Here is a 15,233-nt window from a genome sequence, read left to right on the forward strand (position 1 = left end):
TGCATAGTCCAGCTAGCTAAGAAAGAGTTAACATCGTCATGGACGGCAGAAAATGACTCGAGACGGACATCGGAGTGGGAAAACAACGTGATTAAAAAGGTGGAATATACAGTGATTACAGGAAAGACATTTATTAAACTGTGAAGACAAAACCTTTTAATTCAATCTGCTAAATGAGCGAACTTAGGAGGAAACGTCAGTGAGTGAAGTGAATGAAGATCACATGACTGAGGAAAATATTGCTGTGGTTGAGGACAATATTGAAGTGAGTGACAATCAGGAGCTTATTGAGATACGAAAAATTATTGGAAATGTTGGAAACATTGGACAGTTTGATGAAAGTTTTGAGCAGTGGAGCTCATATACAGAACGGTTTGAATATTTTGTTATTTTAAATTACATTGATGAGGACAACATTGTGCCTACATGTTTTAGTGTAATGGGGCCAAAGACATTTAATTTACTAGGCAGCCTGCTACAGCCAGACTGTAACGTGAATGCTGGGAGTCAGGAAGCAAGTACAGGAAGTGAATGTAATAATACATAGAACAAAACAACAAACATGAGTAGCGTACAGACATGAAGCACTGAAACAGAATCAATAACGCCTGGGGAAGGAACCAAAGGGAGTGACTGATATAGGGGAGGTAATCAGGAAGGGGATGGAGGCCAGGTGAGTCTGATTGGTCACAGGGGGCGTAACGATGGTGACAGGTGTGCATAATAATGAGCAGACTGGTGACCTGGAACGCCGGAGAGGGAGTATACGGGACACAGACAGAACAGGTAATAAGACGTGTGGGGATATTGGGGAGATACTTAAGTAGAATTTACCTGGTCCTGACTTCAATTAAACTCTGTCTGGGAAACCGCCCCTCAGTCTCTCATCTACTCTGAGCTCAGATGGGGAAACAAGAGAAGAGTTTCATTCAAAAACGCTATATATCACTTTTCAGAAATGTTGGTACATTTGCCTTTATTGTTTAAAGTAATTATGAAAGAGATTGGTTTGTTTTTTCACTATCTAATCATGGTATGGGGTTGTTCAATGACAGACATGTATTTGTTTAAAATCTATCATTTGATGCTTTCATTTCAGATAGACAAATAATCATGTTTTTTTGCAAAATGCTACATATCTGCCTCACTCTCAGAGAAATAAGTAGTACTATTAGGTTTTACACAGTGAAATGTAAAAATAACTACATTTTTAATAAAGAACTGTACAAATATTATATTTGTGAAATCAATATTTAAAAATGTTTTCAAAAAATGAAGTAATATGATATTTGTATTTAAAACCTTACATTTGACATTTTAGTCATTTAGCAGATGGTCTCATCCAGGATCCGGTTTCCCAAAAGCATCTTAAGGCCAAGTTCATCGCTAGAACCTTTGTAGGAGCATTGTTAAATCTCTGAGCAGTTCCCCAAAACCATCGTTATTAACGTTACACTTGAAAACGATTGTAATCTAATGCTTGCCTCAGACCATTCATACTCGTAGAACAGCCAAATCTCAGGGGTTAAAGCAACAAAAAAAAAATCCTTATGTCGACCTCAGATTGATTGTCTTGTGCTAAATTAATCTCCCCTTTCATGTAAACAAGTCATGACCGTCATGCTTTTAGGAAAAGAGGATCATTTCTGTAAATGTATTAAAACTGTAAATTTGACCAATTCCAGTCCCCTTGCTTAGGGTTCCCAGGGTCCTCCTGGGGATACTTCTTGAGAAGCTCAGTTCTAAGAAGCTCAGTTCTGGTGACAAGAAAAGGGCCGTTCTACTCCAGAATGAATGGAAATACAATGATGCTGACACCATCTGAAATATCATTTCCACCTCCATGAATGAGCCCAATAAGATATTGGTCAAGATGATGTTAAATGATTTTAACATATTGAACCATATAGCCTGTATGCATGGTCTATTATCAGATGTTAAATGATTTTAACATATTGAACCATATAGCCTGTATGCATGGTCTATTATCAGATGGTAAATGATTTTAACATATTGAACCATATATCCTGTATGCATGGTCTAATATCAGATGTTAAATGATTTTAACATATTGAACCATATAGCCTGTATGCATGGTCTATTATCAGATGGTAAATTATTTTAACATATTGAACCATATAGCCTGTATTCATGGTCTATTATCAGATGGTAAATGATTTTAACATATTGAACCATATATCCTGTATTCATGGTCTATTAAAAGATGTTAAATGATTTTAACATATTGAACCACATATCCTATATTCATGGTCTATTATCAGATGTTCTATTAGCAATAAGCATGATCACCTGTAGCCCAACGGATGCAGCATAGTGGCTATAAATGAAGCATGGGGTTTGTCCATCTGCATTTACCCCATTGGACACAACTTCCTGATTATTATTATTTATTATTATTATTATTATTATTATTATTATTATTATTATTATTATTATTATTATTATTATTGTTATTATTTATTATTTATTATTTATTATTTATTATTTATTATTTATTATTATTATAATTATTCACTCAGAATTGTTGTTGGGGGGGTTTCTATTACAAAGTTGCCCTTTTAAGATGGCGTTGCCCCTTTAAGAGCTCTGTTGTGAATGTGCCTAAACCATGCTTGACACTCTGGTTGTAACTGTATTTTTAAAACAATGCATTTGCGCAATTGTAGGAGTTTAGCAATAAACGTGTTATCAATGGAAAGCTTGGATCCCCCTCTTTTTTTAACAAAGGTCAAAACTGCTTTCAAAAGTGTTTTCCCCGTGATCGCATTAAGAGTTGTTGTCCGTTGACTGCTTGAATAAACGGCCCTACAAACAGTGGCGGCTCCTGAAAAAATTCTCAGGAGGGGCAATTTTTCTGATGATTTAGGTGACCTACACACATTTTAAAAAAGATATGTCCAGCAACAACATGAAGACAGGGGCAGCATATAAGTCAATACCAGAAGCATTTATTGACTGATCTGGGGAGATGGATTCCAGTTTCTGTGACAGATTATAAATAATCTCTGATGCCTTTGTTATATTAGCTTTTGGTTGAATGTACTGGCGTAGTAAATATATAATGTTATAGCTTGGTCTGACTAAAATCTTGTGCATGACCCATTTTGTGTTGGGCGTTTGTTTTCAATCAATGCTGTTCCTATCCTATAACAATGGACAAAAGAGTCCTATCTTGTCAGCCTTGTCAGCAGGTGGCCAAGGACAACACCCACGCCATAGGTCTCTCAGTTCTTCCAACTCACGAGTTCTTGCTCTGAGGACACACACACACACACACACACACACACACACACACACACACACACACACACACACACACACACACATCATCACTGATAACACACACACACACACACACACACATCATCACTGTTAAACACACACACACACACACACAAAAATCCCCTCTCTTTAGGCTGAACATTTGAAGACAGAGAACCCGACTCAGAGCCAATGCAACAGTGGAGGGGACCTCGCCCAACTCATCAGGACCAATCAGAAGATCAGAACTACTAGATTCAACCTACATCATTTATTGTATAAAATGTCTGCACACAATGTTTTCGGGGCTCTCTTCTCCCTAAGAGTTTGACGAACGAGTCTGTGCACGCGATTCCAGATATCTTTACCTCTGAATAAACTGCCTTTATTATACCATATCCACCCTGTCCAAAGTCTCTACTTGGTGTCAGTTCTCCAGTAAACTTGTGATTATCAACAGTACACAACGGTAACAAACAATTGGGGGAACTCACGGATGACACAAGTTCAACAGAAAGCAGTTCAATGTCGGGGTACAGAGTCGCTCTCTTACCAGGATCGCGGTCTGCTCTGACCAGGGTGAAGCCGGCCGGCTCCACTTCTCTGTCCGGGACTCTGTCATCCAGCCAAGTCTCCCAGCTGTATTGGGATTCCGCTGCCAGCAGCGTTTTCATTATTTAGTCCGTTCGTAGCGGGTATGTGCACGATCAACAAGATCAGTCCAAAACCAACCACTGGAAATCCATGGTTGGCAGAATGTTTGTAAACTAAGTCTACAAATTAAAAACATAAAATAACGCCACACTGCAGGTCGCAACAGAGACGCTGCTAGCCGCTATTGTCTTAGTTACGTTCATGGTTACGTCACGTATGACGAAAGCGCGTAAGTGCAAGCCCACAGACACCCATAGAGAATGTATTGAGAGCTTTGAAATTTGAAAAAAATAGATTTTACATGACAGGCTATGAGAGACTTCTGGGCGATTTTCAACCTGACTGAAATCGCCCCAAAAACGGGCGGGGCCATTTGAAGCACGACTTTAGCCTGATTTGACATTTAGTGGCAGTCAGATCAGATTACAACACTGATAACTACTGTTGCCGTGATATAATTGATTAGAAAAAAAATCCCTTCCTTTTCCCGTTTGGCAGTGCGTCGCCCATATCGCCCTATTGAACAAGCCGTCCCTGCCTACAAAGGCAAAGAGCATCAACTAGAAAACAGTCCAACTGAAGACAAAAAAGGCTTTAAAGTTGTTTTTGCTGTTCAGCCAAATATGTCGTAGGTAGATAAGTGTAAATGCACTGATGTATCATCTTATTATGACCACTGATCTGACCTATGACCCCTAAAATGCTGATAATGCACTCTGCCTTTGTATGACCATAAACAGCTGTATGGGTCATGCAAAAGCAAAGCGCGGTATCTAAAAAATCTAAATGTGTTTATCCAGCTTTCTTGTTGTTTTTAATGGTGTTATGTAGTTGTGTTTTCATGTTTTGAATGTTGTATTGTGGCAACCCTCAAGCTGTTTTTATCCATAAGGTAAGAATTACAGTGGGGAAAAAAGTATTTAGTCAGCCACCAATTGTGCAAGTTCTCCCACTTAAAAAGATGAGAGAGGCCTGTAATTTCCATCATAGGTACATGCCAACTATGACAGACAAAATGAGAAAAATAAATCCAGAAAAGCACATTGTATGATTTTTAATGAATTTATTTGCAAATGATGGTGGAAAATAAGTATTTGGTCAATAACAAAAGTTTCTCAATACTTTGTTATATACCCTTTGTTGGCAATGACACAGGTCAAATGTTTTCTGTAAGTCTTCACAAGGTTTTCACACACTGTTGCTGGTATTTTGGCCCATTCCTCCATGCAGATCTCCTCTAGAGCAGTAATGTTTTGGGGCTGTCGCTGGGCAACACAGACTTTCAACTCCCTCCAAAGATTTTCTATGGAGTTGAGATCTGGAGACTGGCTAGGCCACTCCAGGACCTTGAAATGCTTCTTACGAAGCCACTCCTTCGTTGCCCGGGCGGTGTGTTTGGGATCATTGTCATGCTGAAAGACCCAGCCACATTTCATCTTCAATGCCCTTGCTGATGGAAGGAGGTTTTCACTCAAAATCTCACGATACATGGCCCCATTCATTCTTTCCTTTACATGGATCAGTCGTCCTGGTCCCTTTGCAGAAAAACAGCCCCAAAGCATGATGTTTCCACCCCCATTCTTCACAGTAGGTATGGTGTTCTTTGGATGCAACTCAGCATTCTTTGTCCTCCAAACACGACGAGTTGAGTTTTTACCAAAAAGTTCTACTTTGGTTTCATCTGACCATATGACATTCTCCCAATCCTCTTCTGGATCATCCAAATGCACTCTAGCAAACTTCAGACGGGCCTGGACTTGTACTGGCTTAAGCAGGGGGACACGTCTGACACTGCAGGATTTGAGTCCCTGGCGGCGTAGTGTGTTACTGATGGTAGGCTTTGTTACTTTGGTCCCAGCTCTCTGCAGGTCATTCACTAGGTCCCCCCGTGTGGTTCTGGGATTTTTGCTCACCGTTCTTGTGATCATTTTGACCCCACTGGGTGAGATCTTGAATGGAGCCCAAGATCTAGGGAGATTATCAGTGGTCTTTTATGTCTTCCATTTCCTAATAATTTATCCCACAGTTGATTTCTTCAAACCAAGCTGCTTACCTATTGCAGATTCAGTCTTCCCAGCCTGGTGCAGGTCTACAATTTTGTTTCTGGTGTCCTTTGACAGCTCTTTGGTCTTGGCCATAGTGGAGTTTGGAGTGTGACTGTTTGAGGTTGTGGACAGGTGTCTTTTATACTGATAACAAGTTCAAACAGGTGCCATTAATACAGGTAACGAGTGGAGGACAGAGGAACCTCTTAAATAAGAAGTTACAGGTCTGTGAGAGCCAGAAATCTTGCATGTTTTTAGGTGACCAAATACTTATTTTCCACCATCATTTGCAAATAAATTCATTAAAAATCCTACAATGTGATTTTCTGGATTATTTTTTCTCATTTTGTCTGTCATAGTTGACGTGTACCTATGATGAAAATTACAGGCCTCTCTCATCTTTTTAAGTGGGAGAACTTGCACAATTGGTGGCTGATTAAATACTTTTTTCCCCCGCTGTATTTCATCACAGAGAATGTTTATACTTATGTGACTTTGTATTAATATCAATGCTGTCCTTTTATTTATGTTAGCGAGCGTTTCAATATTTTGTTTGCTGTCTTTCTTACCATTATCGGGGTATTTGCATTACAATGCGAGTTACACCATAATGTTTCTGCGTGATTGTGCTGTGTTTATTCTGGAGATAACTGGACCACTGGCTGTCTCATGGAGTGTGTGAGGGTGAGTGTCATGGTCGGGATGGCCTGAACTCAGAGCCTGATAGAATACCAAGGAAAACCTTAGTAACTGCAGTAGAACATGGTGGAACAAAGCCAGATGGCAGTAACTTCACTTACTGCTGTTTCCTTGGTTTTTACTGGGATTTTGTAGTTACAGCAAATTTGACCCTCCATTTTCTCTGAAACTGAAGATAATTGAACCAGGACACTTTGTCACAAGATATAACAGATACTATGAAGCCTGATTTCGGTCTGAACTCATCTTTGACCAAATGTGTAGCAGCAGTTTGCAATTGTACGGCAGAATAGCTGTGTACATAATCCTAATACCTCTTCATGGACTACATTTGAACACTTGAACATTGTCTTCTTTTAGGGCGTGATCTGGTATGGTATGGTAAGATTATCTAGTGGGGCCAGTAACTGAAAGGTTGCTGGTTCGAATACCTGAGCCGTCAAGGTAAAAATATGTCTGTGCCCTTAAGCAAGGCACTTACACCTCATTTGCTCCAGGGGGCGCCGTACTACTATGGCCCTGTAAAACAACACATTTCACTGCATCTATCCGGTGTGTGTGACAATACATTTACAAATATTTTATTTATTTATTACAACAGTTAATTTAACAATGCTGGTTATAAATCTTGTTGACATTCATCCAAGGACACCTTCACTTGCATTACCCTCTTACTGCAGAAAAATATTCTCATGAAATCATATGATTTATAGTTAGAGAAAAGGATTCCTGTGAACGCGGCCTGCTACAAGCAGGAAACAAGTTATGGATGTGTGATCTGTCTTGGCATCTTTTTGGGGTAACCACATCGGAACATTCAAACATTCATCTTTAAGGACATGAACTGGCAGAACAGGTTTCAGCAAAGTATGGAGTCATTGTTTTCAGGAAGGTGTCTCCATGGCGATAGGAGGGACAGGAGGCAGACTAAGGGCAAGGGAAGCCACCTGAACTACTGCCCTACAAAGGCAAAGAGCAGTCTACGCAAACAGTGAATCTGAGAACAAAATGGCTTTAAAGTTGGGTTTTTTGTCCAATCATATCAACCATGACCACTGATCTGACCTATGACCCCTTAAATGCTGATACTGCACTCTGCCTTTTTATGACCTTAAACAACTGTCTGGGTAATGCAGAAGCAAAGTGTAGTATGTAGAAATCTAAATGTGTTTATCCAGCTTTCTTGTTGCTTTTCTGTTTGATGGAAACAGTTTGAGTGTTGTAACTATATTTAATGGTGTTATGTAGTCGTGTTTTCATGTTTTCAATGTTGTATTGGAGTAGGCCTAACCCTCACCAATATTTCTGTTGATGGAGTGAGACACCAGACAAGACACAGAGACAGCAACAGAAGAATAGGATATGATGGAGAGAGACACCAGACAAGATGAGAGACATCAATAGACGACACAGAGAAAGTGATGGAGAGAGAGAGAGAGAGAGACACCAGACAAGACACAGAGACAGCAACAGAAGAATATGATATGATGGAGAGAGACACCAGACAAGACACAGAGACAGCAACAGAAGAATAGGATATGATGGAGAGAGACACCAGACAAGACACAGAGACAGCAACAGAAGAATAGGATATGATGGAGAGAGACACCAGACAAGACACAGAGACAGCAACAGAAGAATAGGATATGATGGAGAGAGTCATCAGACAAGACACAGAGACAGCAACAGAATAATAGGATATGATGGAGAGAGACACCAGACAAGACACAGAGACAGCAACAGAAGAACAGGATATGATGGAGAGAGACACCAGACAAGACACAGAGACAGCAACAGAAGAACAGGATATGATGGAGAGAGACAGAACAGGCCATAACAGAAGAAAATGGACACAGGAGACAGTAACAAACTGGAACCTGAGACAGCAACAGACAAGACACAGACAGCAACAGACAAGACACAGACAGCAACAGACAAGACACAGACAGCAAAATACAATTTACAGACAGCAACAGACAAGACACAGAGAAAGTGACAGAAGAGGGCAGATGGAGAGAGAACCAAGGTTGGTTGAGCAGAAGAGGGCAGACAAGAGAGACAGCAACAGAAGAGGGGAGACAAGAGAGACAGCAACAGAAGAGGGGAGACAAAAGAGACAACAACAGAAGAGGGGAGACAAGAGACAGCAACAGAAGGGGGGAGACAAGAGAGACAGCAACAGAAGAGGGGAGACAAGAGAGACAGCAACAGAAGAGGGGAGACAAGAGAGACAGCAACAGAAGGGGGGAGACAAGAGAGACAACAACAGAAGAGGGGAGACAAGAGAGACAACAACAGAAGAGGGGAGACAAGAGAGACAGCAACAGAAGAGGGCAGACAAGAGAGACAGCAACAGAAGAGGGCAGACAAGAGAGACAGCAACAGAAGAGGGGAGACAAGAGAGACAGGACCAGAAGAGGGCAGACAAGAGACAGCAACAGAAGAAGGCAGACAAGAGAGACAGCAACAGAAGACGGCAGACAAGAGAGACAGCAACAGAAGAGGGGAGACAAGAGAGACAGCAACAGAAGAGGGCAGACAGGAGAGACAGCAACAGAAGAGGGGAGACAAGAGACAGCAACAGAAGAAGGCAGACAAGAGAGACAGCAACAGAAGACGGCAGACAAGAGAGACAGCAACAGAAGAGGGGAGACAAGAGAGACAGCAACAGAAGAGGGGAGACAAGAGAGACAGCAACAGAAGAGGGGAGACAAGAGAGACAGCAACAGAAGACAGAGAAAGTAATGGAGAGAGGCAGAGGAGTGGATATCACAAAGTAGACTATCACTAAAAGCTGCTCTATAGATTATAATTACTGCACAGTGAGTGTGTGTGTGTGTGTGTGTGTCTGTGAGTGTGTGTGTGTGTGTGAGAGAGAGAGAGTAAATAATGGTAAAACAGCATTATAATGATAGTCATACAATGTCAAATATTTCTTAAGTATAAACATTCTCCATGATGAAATAACCTTAGGCCTACTATAATACAACATTGAAAACATGAAAACACGACTACATAACACCATTAAATACAGTTGGAAGGTAGTAACAACTATCAAACAGTTTCCATCAAACAGATAAACAACAAGAAAGTTGGATCAACATATTTAGATTTCTTGATGCTGCACTTTGCCGTTGCATTACCCATATACTTGTTTAAGGTCATACAAAGGCAGAGTTCAGTATCAGCATTTTAGGGGTCATAGGTCAGATCAGTGGTTATGGTTGATATGCACGGACATTTGCGTAGACTGCTCTTTGCCTTTGTAGGCCAGTAGTTCAGGCGGCTGCCCTTGCCCTTTAGTCTGCCTCCTGTCCCTCCTATCACCATGGAGACACCTTCCTGAAAACAATGACTCCATACTTCATGTCCTTAAAGATTAGAATGTTCCAATGTGGTTGGCCAAAAAGATGACAAGATAGATCACACATTCAACATTCAGGGTTACTATCAAACAGAAATGTCACATTTCTGGTTTGTCCATACCTTGTTTCCTGCTTGTAGCAGCGTGCGTTTACAGTAATCGTTCTCTCTAACTATAAGTCACAAGATTTCATGAGAATATTTTTCTGCAGTAAGAGGGTAATGCAAGTGAAGGTGTCCTTGGATCAACGTCAACAAGAGTTATAACCAGCATTGTTAAATTAACTGTTGGAATTGCAAAAAAATATATATGTTTTTATTGTCAGATTCACCAGATAGGTGCAGTGAAATGAGTTGTTTTACAGGGTCAGCCATAGTAGTACTGCACCCATGAAGCAAGTTAGTGTTAAGTGCCTTGCTTAAGGGCACATCAACAGATTTTCACATTGACGGCTCGGGTATTCGAACCAGCGACCTTTCAGTTACTGGCCCAACGTTCTAACCACTAGGCAATGTGACCACACCATACCAGGTCCCGCCCTAAAAGAAGACAATGTTTAAGTGTTCAAATGTAGTCCATGAAGAGGTATTAGGATTATGTGCACAGCTATTCTGCCGTACAATTGCAAACTGCTGCTACACATTTGGTCAAAGATGAGTTCAGACCTAAATCAGGCTTCATAGTATCTGTTATATCTTGTGACAAAGTGTCCTGATTCAATTATCTTCCGTTTCAGAGAAAATGGAGGGTCAAATTTGCTGTAACTACAAAATCCCAGTAAAAACCAAGGAAACAGCAGTAAGTGAGGTTACTGCCATCTGGCTTTGTTCCACCATGTTCTACTGCAGTTACTACGGTTTTCCTTGGTATTCTATCAGGCTCTGAGTTCAGGCCATCCCGACCATGACACTCACCCTCACACACTCCATGAGACAGCCAGTGGTCCAGTTATCACTAGAATAAACATGGCACAATTCCGCGGAAAAATGTTGGATAATTTTGGTCATAAAGTCAGTCTTGTCCAAAACTGAGTTTAGTGAGACTTGTGGTTGTGACTGCATCACAACGTAAATGAAGGTTGCCCACATGCCCACACCAAGTAATAATCAATTCAGAATGCAACTGCACCCGACCCAATCGTAATGCCTGTGGTAAATTTGGGTTGAATTTGGATATCCCTATGGGGCTAGTTAGGGACCATCAGTAAATTACACCATGTACATGGGACAACATGTTAAAATTCCAATAGCTCCAAATTTGGATTGCAAAACTAAAGAGAGACATCAGACAAGACACAGAGGCAGCAACAGAAGAATAGGATATGATGGAGAGACACCAGACAAGACACAGAGACAGCAACACAAGAATAGGATATGATGGAGAGAGACACCAGACAAGACACAGAGACAGCAACAGAAGAACAGGATATGATGGAGAGAGACACCAGACAAGACACAGAGACAGCAACAGAAGAATAGGATATGATGGAGAGAGACACCAGACAAGACACAGAGACAGCAACAGAAGAACAGGATATGATGGAGAGAGACACCAGACAAGACACAGAGACAGCAACAGAAGAATAGGATATGATGGAGAGAGACACCAGACAAGACACAGAGACAGCAACAGAAGAATAGGATATGATGGAGAGAGACACCAGACAAGACACAGAGACAGCAACAGAATAATAGGATATGATGGAGAGAGACACCAGACAAGACACAGAGACAGCAACAGAAGAATATTATATGATGGAGAGAGACACCAGACAAGACACAGAGACAGCAACAGAAGAATAGGATATGATGGATAGAGACACCAGACAAGACACAGAGACAGCAACAGAAGAATAGGATATTACATTTTAGTCATTTAGCAGACGCTCTTATCCAGAGCGACTTACCGTTAGTAAATGCAAACTACAGCATACATGTTTTTTTATTTATTTATTTTATTTTTCATACTGGCCCCCCGTGGGAAACGAACCCACATCCCTGCCGGCCAAACCCTCCCCTACCTTGGACGACGCTGGACCAATTGTGCGCCGCCCATGGGTCTCCCGGTCACGAACCAGGATCTCTAATGGCACAGCTAGAACTGCGATGCAGTGCCTTAAACCACTGCGCCACTCGGGAGTCGATGGAGAGAGACACCAGACAAGATGAAAGACATCACTAGACGACGCAGAGAAAGTGATGGAAAGAGACAGAGGAGGGGAGAACACACAGTAGACTATCACTAAAGCTGATATAGGGATTCTAATTACTGCACTGTGTGAGAGAGAGAGAGAGAGAGAGAGAGAGAGAGAGAGAGAGAGAGAGAGAGAGAGAGAGAGAGAGAGAGAGAGAGAGAGAGAGAGAGAGAGAGAGAGAGAGAGAGAGAGAGAGAGAGAGAGAGAGAGAGAGAGAGAGAGAGATACTGTGGGATTATTTAATCAGTTTGGCTCATTGGACAGGTCAGAGTCTATATTTGAAGTTCTTGAGTGGTTTTTGGCAATACACTGGTGATGTATTCATGGATTTAGCTGTTGAAATTCCTTCCCGGACCCTCCTACTGGCTGTGGGCTAAGCCACCGATGTCTTCAAATGCTAGGGGAGAGAGGAGCTGCTACCCCTGGGGAGAGAGGAGCTGTTAACCCTTGGGGAGAGAGGAGCTGCTACCCCTGGGGAGAGAGGAGCTGATACCCCTGGGGAGAGAGGAGCTGTTACCCCTGGGGAGAGAGGAGCTGTTACCCCTGGGGAGAGAGGAGCTGCTACCCCTGGGGAGAGAGGAGCTGCTACCCCTGGGGAGAGAGGAGCTGATACCCCTGGGGAGAGAGGAGCTGCTACCCCTGGGGAGAGAGGAGCTGCTACCCCTGGGGAGAGAGGAGCTGTTACCCCTGGGGAGAGAGGAGCTGTTACCCCTGGGGAGAGAGGAGCTGCTACCCCTGGGGAGAGAGGAGCTGCTACCCCTGGGGAGAGAGGAGCTGCTACCCCTGGGGAGAGAGGAGCTGCTACCCCTGGGGAGAGAGGAGCTGCTACCCCTGGGGAGAGAGGAACTGATACCCCTGGGGAGAGAGGAGCTGTTACCCCTGGGGAGAGAGATGTTGCTACCCCCTGGGGAGAGAGGAGCTGTTACCCCTGGGGAGAGAGGAACTGCTACCCCTGGGGAGAGAGGAGCTGCTACCCCTGGGGAGAGAGGAGTTGCTGCCCCTGGGGAGAGAGGAGTTGCTACCCCTGGGGAGAGAGGAGCTGATACCCCTGGGGAGAGAGGGGCTGCTACCCCTGGGGAGAGAGGAGCTGTTACCCCTGGGGAGAGAGGAGCTGCTACCCCTGGGGAGAGAGGAGCTGATACCCCTGGGGAGAGAGGAGCTGCTACCCCTGGGGAGAGAGGAGCTGCTACCCCTGGGGAGAGAGGAGCTGCTACCCCTGGGGAGAGAGGAGCTGCTACCCCTGGGGAGAGAGGAGCTGCTACCCCTGGGGAGAGAGGAGCTGTTACCCCTGGGGAGAGAGGAGCTGCTACCCCTGGGGAGAGAGGAGCTGCTACCCCTGGGGAGAGAGGAGCTGTTACCCCTGGGGAGAGAGGAGCTGCAACGAAGAGAGACTGCGACCCTCCTCGGGAAGAGCTTAACGATTGGTGATTGTTGGGGCACGTTTGGCAGGAGCTTCAGTGATGAAGACTGCTGAACTTGCTGATGTTTCACAATATGCCATGGCCGTTTCAGTCACCAGGTCTCAACCCTATTGAAGACAACCATCAACAAAACACGAAATAATGGAATTTATTGTGGAAGAATGATGTCACATCCCTCCAATGGAGTTCAATACACCTTTCTTTTTTTTTCTTTTTTTTCTTTTTTTTTTTACCTTGACAATAAACATTTTAATGAACCACAAACACTTGATGTTTAGGGATGGCACACACATAGGGAGACAGTTTGCGTTCCTTCTCACATATGCACCTAGGAAGATGCAGTGTTTCTCAACCTGTCATTTTACATAATGTTACAAGACACATACCATCAAATTAATGCATAGACTTTTGTCCATATTTACAGAAGGCTGTCATTTCACAAATTGTTCCTATATTGAAAGGACATAGGGAAAATAAAGTCAAACATTTCAATACAAAATAATAAAAACAATCACAGCATTACTCAGTCTTAATGTATTTTAACCATATTAACCAGTTTAATCAAATTGTTTTCATTTGGAACATTAAATCAGAACTACATTTGGAGTTCCAGACACTTGTAGAATGTCTGCCAAGGCACATTGTAAGAGCTATAAAGAGACAGGGAGTGGGAGAGAGAACAGGTAGAACCTGATATGGAAATGAGCAGAACAAACTAAAGGAACTTTCCACCACCGAATGATCATTCCAGACTCTACTTCTATTGAGAGACATATAAAAGGTAAGACGACGATTGTTATGTGTATTAATATAGTTGATGATATTGTTATGTGTATTAATATAGTTGATGATATTGTTATGTGTATTCATATAGTTGATGATATTGTTATGTGTATTCATATAGTTGATGATATTGTTATGTGTATTCATATAGTTGATGATATTGTTATGTGTATTCATATAGTTGATGATATGTTTTGTGGACAGTGTTATAATAGGCCTACTCTCCTTAAAATGTTTTGGATATAAATTAGATGCGTGGGGTGAATTCCTTCTGTTTCCATCTGTGTGCCCCAGGGTGATCGCTCCTACACTATCTAGAATCTAAAAGGGTTCTTTGGCTGTCCCCATAGGAGAACCCTTTGTAGAACCCTTTTTGGTCCTAGGTAGAACCCTTTTGGGTTCCATGAAGAATCCTTTCCTCAAAGGGTTCTACATGGAAGCCAGAAGGGTTCTACCTGGGACCCAAAAGTGTTCTCCTATGGGGACAGCCAGAGGACCCTTTTGGAACAATTTTTTCTAAGAGTGTACTGTATCGTAGGTCTATAGACTTGTCTTCTCAAAACAGGCTTAAAACACAACAAGCAGCAACATTTTCTCTTTCTAATCTACTGTTAACTTTTTTCACTCAGGAAGGTATGTTGTGTGAAAGAGAGACAAATAAATATTGTGGAAAGACTAACAACAACTTACACTTCCTCAAAACATGTTGTGTGTGTTCATTAGTGCCCACCGTAGCAAAACGTTTGGCAACAGAAACCGTTTAGGTCACGTTGTACAGCGTTTGGAGTAAA

This window comes from Coregonus lavaretus, assembly GCF_964263955.1.
Source record: "Coregonus lavaretus genome assembly, contig: HAP1_SCAFFOLD_280, whole genome shotgun sequence".
Classification (NCBI taxonomy): Eukaryota; Metazoa; Chordata; class Actinopteri; order Salmoniformes; family Salmonidae; genus Coregonus; species Coregonus lavaretus.